The 6,741-nt window shown below is 41.0% G+C and overlaps 1 long non-coding RNA gene across 1 annotated transcript; it reads left to right on the forward strand.

Annotated features, from left to right (window-relative positions):
- The first annotated feature begins 228 nt into the window (after positions 1 to 228).
- On the forward strand, positions 229 to 4,171 carry LOC119471236. The gene is made up of 3 exons (XR_005200266.1): positions 229 to 313; positions 2,084 to 2,162; positions 3,824 to 4,171. It is a non-coding gene; the product is annotated as an uncharacterized LOC119471236 (long non-coding RNA).
- Positions 4,172 to 6,741: the final 2,570 nt, after the last annotated feature.

Genomic DNA, 6,741 nt, shown 5'->3' on the forward strand with positions numbered 1-6,741 from the left:
AGAGCCAGAGATCTAAGTGTGAATTCCTGGCTGTAGTAAGAGTGAGACAGCTATCAATCTGTATATATACATGGATTATTTTCTAGCTTTGTTCACTGAGTAGAACAAAAAGCAGTGATACCCTACTAGCAACAGGCACACCACTGCCCAGATTTTGATTTCTAAATATTCTCTCTTTTTTTTTTTTGGGAGACACAGTCTCACTCAGTCGTCCAAGCTGGAGTACAGTGGCATAACTGCAGCTCACTGCAGCCTTGTCCTCCTGGGCTCAAGCAATTGTCCACCTCAGCCTTCACGGTAGCCAGGACTAAAGGTACCCACTTCCAGGTCCAGCTAATTGTTTTCTTTCATTCTTTCTTTCTTTCTTTGTTTCTTTGTTTGTTTGTTTGTTTCTTTTTTTAGAGATGGGGTCTCCCTCTATTGTCTAGGCTAGTCACTCTTGGGCTCCGGTAATCCTCCTGCCTCAGCCTCCCAAAGTCCTGGGATTATGGGCATAAGCCACCACATCCAGCCTTTAAATACCATTCTTTAATGAAAGGAACCAGGGCTCTTTAGAGAAATGGCTGATTCTATGACCGAGAGAGGGAAATTCCATGATAAACCTGGACCAGCTTATCAAGTCAGAAACCAAGAAAGCAATCAAAGGAGAAAAAAAAAATTCAAAGTACGGGGTCAAGTCCAAAGGACCAAGAAGCCAATTAAAAAGAGCTTCCAATGGCCAAAGAGGGAACAATTTGAGTTACAAAATTAATTACAATAGTATTGAATTATAACCCCCATAATAAAATAAATATCCATGAGTCTACATTGATACAAACAAACAAATAAATAAAGGGATATATTTTCCTTATGGAAGAATTCCAAGTAATACATGTAGAAAGTCCCTTCTCCAGGAGGTAGAATTTCCCTCTTGTAGAGTGCGAGGCTAGAGGTAATGATCTGTGTCCAAATCACAGATTATGGAAATGAAAAATAATAACTTTACAGTGGAGAAAACTGGAAGAAAGCAGACACTACCTTAACCAAGTAATCAGCTTTAGCAGGTCATATACCCCTGATATGATGCAATGAGAGGGGCACCTTATCTCTGTGATATGCTTTTCCAAAAACTACAACCCCAGTCTAATCATAAGAAAACATAAGATAGACCCCAGTTGAGGGACATTCTGCAAAATATTTGACCAGTATTTTTCAAAGCTGGTAAGGTCATAGCAAACAACAAAATACCAAGAAACTTATCACAGATCAGAGAAAACTAAAGAGACCCACCAACAAAATCCATGTGATATCCTGGATTACATCTTAAAACAGACAAAACAGCATGAGTTGAAAAATTGGTGAAATCTGAATAAAGTCTTTAGTCAGCAGTATTATACCAATGCTAATTTCTTAATTTTGACAAATTTACTGTGGTTATGTAAGATGTTCATTTTAAAGGAAGCTGGGTAAATGGTATATTGGGAACTCTGTACTATCTTTACAACTCTTTATCAATCTGAAGTTATTCCAAAATGAGAAGTTAAAAAAAAACTATTTCTAATTGTTATTTCTGTAGATATGTGCATATATTGTTTTTATTTTTAAAGTATATAAAAATATTACCTACTCAAGAAATAAAATCAAAAAATAAATAGGTACTGCATTCATGACAATAAGCTTCTAAAAGTGGCATAGTTATAAATGTGCTGTCTTTCTTATTCTTCTTTATTTTAATGCATTGTTTTTAATTTCCATAATAATTCAGATTTAATCCAAGAAAATGTCAAATTGGGTTTTGAACAAATGTTGAGGAAGTTTATCTATTTCTCTTTTCTGGTCTTGAGGATTGAATGCCAATTTGGGCTAGATTCAGAAATAATAGAAATGAATCCTCTCTAATTGAAAATCATTTGCAATGCCTGAATTAGGCCCCTTCCCCTGGGCTTAACTAAGCCTAAGTGCTTATACTTAGGCAGAAGAAAGAATAGAGACAGAAAACAAATGCCCCAAGTAAACTCATCACACGGAAACTTTCAGAGAAGATGCCTGTTTCCATTGTGAAAGGTTGGTCAGAGAACTAATTTGGATATCTACTTCCTTCCAGATTTGTTTCGTGTCCATTTCGGCTGAAATATACAAATCACTGATGGCAGATAGAGACGTGAGCTGCTCTTCTATAGCAGGTAATTCTAGGTGTACAATCAGGTGTTTTGCGGCTGTCACTTAAGCAGTCCCTGACAAACACCACTGCCGATGGAGCCTGACACAAATATATGAGGCGCCTTCTGCCCATCTCTTGTGCCAAAGCATCATGCTAAACACATGGTCTGCAACAGGGCAGCATTAAGCAAATTAATGTTTAGGAATTTTGGAAATAACATTTTGTTTAAAAGGCAAGGAGTTTATTTTTCAGTTATGTTTATAGAGAAACACTGTGGCAATCAAACATGGGGGTGGCTCTCAGCACCATAAGCAGATTCCACAGGCCTCAGTTCAACCCTGCAGCCATATCTTCTCTATTCTTCAATTAGGGGATGAGACCTTGAGTCTGAGTGCCATTCTTCCTTGCAAATTCTTAGTTGTGGCATGGGCAGAAAACATGCATCCCTTAGGAAGAACCTCCCCGAGTCAGGCCTCACCTGTGTGGATGACCCAGTGAAGGCTGAGGGGACCAGCTCTGAGGGGCAGAAAGATCCAAACCATGGACACTTGTCTCTGGTTTCCCTGGGAGGAAAAGAGGATACTAGGCTGATGGTAGCCTCCTGAGTGGCCTCCCTGCTCATACCATCACACTCTATAATTTCTTCTCAGAACAGCCAAATGATCTTTATAAAAGTGTAAATTAACTCATGCCACTCCTTTGTTTAAAAACCCACCAATTACATTCACAGTCCTTGTCACAGCCTCTAAGGCTCCCATGAGCTGGCTCCTCTCTGCCCGCAGCAGCAGCCACCTTCCCTTCCCTCATTACACTTCAGCCTGCTGGCCTTCTAACATGTGAAGTCCATTCCCACCTCAGGACCCTTGCACACGCCATTTCTTCTTCCTGAAATGTTCATCTAGATCTTTTTGTATCTCTTTTTTTCACTGTAATTATTAGCTCAAATGCCATGTCTCAGAGACGTCTTTCCTGAATACTTTGTCAAAAAAAGTTTCCTCTACCCATTGCCTCCATCGCTCTCTGCTCATCCTTTAATTTTCCATAGCACTTAATTCAGCTTAAAGTTGTACTCTATATTTATTCCCAGGTTCATTAACTACCTGCCCCATTAGTATGAAGACATTTTACAGCATCCACATTGCCTAGAATAGTGTCATGGCCATCATCAAAGCTATTCACAAACAATCCAGCTCACATCCTTCCAGATACATTTAGTTATCTCATTTGCTTTAGCCAATGAGATGTAAGTAGCAGTGACACACATCATTTCTAAATGGAGCCCTTAAGAGACAGCATGTGATTAATTATGTTCCCTTCCCCTGGCTGCATGTTCTCATCCCTGCGTCTCAGGGAAGCACATGTGAAGGTGGAACTTGAGAAAAAGCCCTCTGACACCTCATATTGAAAATATATCACAGAAAAATAAATGTTTGCTATTTTATGCCCCCAAGCTTTGGAGAAGAGGTGTTGTTTGTTTCTTTGGTATAATCTAACCTATCCTAACACAGTGACTAAGTGAATAGATGATGAATAACATACTAAATAGGCAGATGATCTCAGCACATCTGTCAGTCAAAAGCAACTAGAGGCCAACTCAGATTTGCTTACAGCCAATAGCATAAGACCAAAGCTAAACCCAGAATGGAGACTGTAAGGTAAAGTAAAGGTCTTGCTGTTTTACAGGTCCAGCCTTGCTCCAAAGCCAGGGGTCACAAAGAGGATGCTTCTCAGTAAGTCATTTGCTTGGAAAAATATTACAGATTTCTCAAGAAAGCTGTGGTATAGTGGGATCTCTCATGCAGGAGCCTTGGTGGGGCAATGTGAGAAAGGAATTCAGGAACTTCTCTGGTCCCTCTCATTAATTACCTTCCTTTTAATGAATCTAAAAGCACAGTCTTGGGCATCTGCTGGGCTTGGGCTCACAACTCTACTACTTCAAGGTCAAGGTGGGCATTGACCTTGAAGCTATGTGACCTTAGGCATTTTCTCAATCAATCTAAGCTTCAGTTTTCTTCTATAAAATATGACCAATAATGCCCTCCATCTGACAAGGCAGCGAGAATTAACAAAGGGCATTTATGGCACTTATGTTGATAACTGCCACAAAGTACATGCTCAGTAAATGCTAGCTACTAATAGTATTTTCCTAAGCTCTAGAAGTCTCTCAGGTACGATCTACAGGACACGCCATTCTCTCAGAATATACCATAGTGAAACAAATGAAGGCATATTCTCCTAAAACAATCAAAATGCCTAAAATAATTTGACTTCAAGTGGAAGCACAGAAGACACAGAGAGAAAGCCATGCCATAGACATGCTACATGATTCAGCATGCCATTAAGGGACATTCACATTGTTCATATCTGTTGCTTTTAGTGTTATCACATTTTTGCACAGACCTTTTAATCTCAGAAATTAAATGTCTACTCTAGAAGGTTATAGGACTTCTCACCCTCCCTCTCCCTGGTTACATTTCCTTCTGAGACATTTAAAAAGTTTTCAGCCAAAAAAAAAATAATAATGCTGTAAAAGGCTAGGTTGAATTATATGATACATTGAATTATATGAAATTAAAATGAAATTTTAAATTATGCAGTTCAGGATGACATAGAATGAGTGATAATAAATAAGGGTTAAAAGGATGATGGCAGATCCTTTTTCATGGTTTGTATTTTCTTCCCTTTCTGTTGTTTATAAAAACCTTCTCAGAAGATTAAAAATAATATTTCTTTCCCTATTGATTTTTTCTTTTCCCATTTGGCCAACATTAATTTATTTCCTGTGTTTCTAATGGAGCTGATATCAATATAGCTTTATTTATTTATTTTATTCCGTGGACATTGCCATTACTGATGACAGCCCAAGCCTGAGGACAGCAGCCAGACAGCTCCTGAGGTGACAGAGCATTTCTGCGGTCAATAGCGCAGGATTCTGTTTCCACCAGCCTCTTCCCATTGTCTGCATGGAGAGACCTTGAGAGACGTCTCTGCCACCCAAAATTCAAGGGGCTTCTGGGTCACTGCACTATCCTGTGAAGGCTGTTCCAGATTCAGTCTTATGAGGACCCTGGTCATTTAGTGTCCTGTACTTGGAATTCCTTCTTCCCTCTTGCCCTCCCTTCCTTTAGGTCCTAGCTCAGATCCTGTCTTTTGAGATGAAGATTGCCAAGATCTCTTTTTCATGTGGGACACAAACCTCCCAGCAAAATAAGTTGCTAATGTATTCAACACACCTTTGATAAGCCAGACCCTGGGCCACACGCTGGAGATTCAACAGTGAGTAAGACATAGCTCCCGCTTCTGAGACTATCCAGTCCAGTTGTGGAGACACACAGCCATGGTGCTGCAGTGCATGCTCCCCTGCAGGAGAACAGAGGAGGAGCCCAATCTGCCAGGGCATCTCTCCTAGGTGGGGGTCAGGGAAGCTTTCAAGAAGATGGCATCTGAGCTGAATCTCTAGGTTTGTTGCCTTCTTAGGAAACAAAGGAGTAAAACCAGGAAGTTAGGAAACAAGAGTTACAAGGACTTTCTCAAATTAGCACATCAAGCTGACCATGCCAGGACTGAAACAGAGGTTCCCAGATATGGTTGCCCAGCCTCCTTCCACTTCAACCCTAGCTTTCTTATATTGCAGATATTACCTGTTAGTTAAAACATGGTTCTGGGTTTATTAGTTATGCTATTTGATAATTTGCATATAACTGTGTCTTTTTTGAGACAGAGTCTCATTCTGTCACCAGGCTGGAATGCAGTGGTGCTATCTCAGCTCACTGCAACCTTCCGCTCCCTAGTTCAAATGATTCTCCTGCCTCAGCCTCCTGAGTAGCTAGGAGTACAGGTGTGCGCCACCACACCCAGTTAATTTTTGTATTTTTTTTTTTAGTAGAGATGGGGTTTCACCATGTTTATCAGGATGGTCTGGATCTCTTGACCTCGTGATTCACCGGCCTCGGCCTCCCAAAGTGCTGGGATTGCAGACGTGAGCCACCACGTCCAGCCAATTTGTATATAATTTAACAGAATCTTCTGGAGTCAACGCTAAAGCTCAGAGGAACTACCCTAGTGGGGATTTCCAGCATGTGGGAGAGAAAATTTGAGGGTAATTCTCACATTTGATGTGGCTGTCATCTACTTGCACAGTGCCCTCAGCTCACCATCATTAGGGCGCTGGGGCTCTCCAGATAGCCTAAGACTCTATCTGTTCACACAGACATGAGAAGAGTCCCACTCCTCACCCCAGAGCATCAGCTCTCTCCACAGGGATGGAGTTGGCCAGGGGCTGACTCTCCATCTCTAAGAAAGAATTCCTGCTTTTTTTTTTCTTGCTTTCCTCTCTTACCATTCCTTTTCTTGTAGAACCTTCTGCTAAAATCTGAGGAGAAACTGTCTCCTCAATGGACCTCTCTGGCTGGGCTCCGTGGCTGACGCCTGTAATCCTAGCACTTTGGAAGCCCAAGGCGGGTGGATCATTTGAAGTCAGGAGTTTGAGGCCAACCTGACCAACATGGTGAAACCCTGTCTCTACTAAAATACAAAAATTACCTGGGCTTGGTGGCATGTGCCTGTAATCCCAGCTACTAGAGAGGCTGAGGCAGGAGAAT

Source organism: Cebus imitator, unplaced genomic scaffold, assembly GCF_001604975.1.
Source record: "Cebus imitator isolate Cc_AM_T3 unplaced genomic scaffold, Cebus_imitator-1.0 Scaffold53, whole genome shotgun sequence".
Taxonomy (NCBI): domain Eukaryota; kingdom Metazoa; phylum Chordata; class Mammalia; order Primates; family Cebidae; genus Cebus; species Cebus imitator.